General features: G+C 47.6%; 1 long non-coding RNA gene across 1 annotated transcript in view; it reads left to right on the plus strand.

Moving 5' to 3' along the window:
• Nucleotides 1–1,153, plus strand: part of LOC108303175 — a 49,510-nt gene that overhangs the window by 41,443 nt on the left and 6,914 nt on the right. Inside the window, exon 2 of the long non-coding RNA XR_001824724.2 lies at nucleotides 262–323. This is a non-coding gene — a long non-coding RNA (uncharacterized LOC108303175). The remainder of the gene's footprint in view (nucleotides 1–261; nucleotides 324–1,153) is intronic.

A 1,153-nucleotide genomic window follows, 5' to 3' on the forward strand; every position in this document is an offset into this window, starting at 1 on the left:
CCCAGCTAATTTTTATATTCTAGTAGAGATGGGGTTTCACTATGTTGGCCAGGATGGACTCAGTGTCCTGACTTCATGATCTGCCCGCCTTGGCCTCCCAAAGTGCTGGGATTACAGGCATGAGCCACCCCGCCAGGCCAACACTGGTCCCCTTGAAGGAAAAATGGGCAGCTGACTAATCCTTGCCAAGCTCTGGCCTGGATGAAAAATTGAATCATTCCTTTCCCTCTTCCTCCCTAACCTGTTCTTTCTTTCCACTAGAATCCTTGCCCAGAGTCCAGCACCTCCTTCCTGTCCAGGATCACCTTCTGGTGGATCACAGGGTAAGGCTGGGTACTGGAGACCTCAGGGAGGTGGTGGGGAATGAATGAATGAACATGCTGAGCTCCCCGCTTGACTTCTCTCTCCTTCATTCTTCTGCATAGTTGTCTTGAATCTGCCTGTGCTGGCCCTGTAGTCTAAGAGACACCAACCCTGTCCCTCAAATCCATCACCTTGAATGTGATATACGCATGAGCCATGAACAGCTTAAATATCTGCAGGAGGCTTGGCCTGGGAAAGCCATACACTGGACTGCTTCTTGCTTTAGCTTCAGATTTGGGTTTTTATTTTTATTTTTTGCCTAGACATTACGTTCAACCTCACAGATTTGGGTTTTTTAAATATTAGGTATAGTTATTATTGACATTGTTCCCCTCCCATCCCCCACTTCTTAGAAAAATACTGTCTCACCATAGGCAATGTGGGTTTAAAAAACACATGTGCAGATCTGTAGTAAGGAAACACCCAGAGGCAACCACTGTCACCATTTTAGTATGCGTCCTTCTGGTCTTTTCTTTTTGAGATGAAGTCTCCCCCCGTCTCCCAGGCTGAAGTGCAGTGGCACAATCTCAGCTCACTACAACCTCTGCCTCCTGGGTTCAAGCGATTCTCCTGATTCAGTCTCCCTGGTAGCTAGGATTACAGGGGTGCGCCATCATGCCTGGCTAACTTGTATTTTTTAGCAGAGACAGGATTTTGCCATGTTGGCCAGGCTGGCCTTGAACTCCTGACCTCAGGTGATCCACCCACATCGGCCTCCCAAAGTGCTGGGATTACAGGTGTGAGCCACCATGCTCAGCCACCTTGTGGTTTTTTTTTTTTTTTTTTTTTT

Source organism: Cebus imitator, unplaced genomic scaffold (assembly GCF_001604975.1).
Source record: "Cebus imitator isolate Cc_AM_T3 unplaced genomic scaffold, Cebus_imitator-1.0 Scaffold45, whole genome shotgun sequence".
NCBI classification, from domain to species: domain Eukaryota; kingdom Metazoa; phylum Chordata; class Mammalia; order Primates; family Cebidae; genus Cebus; species Cebus imitator.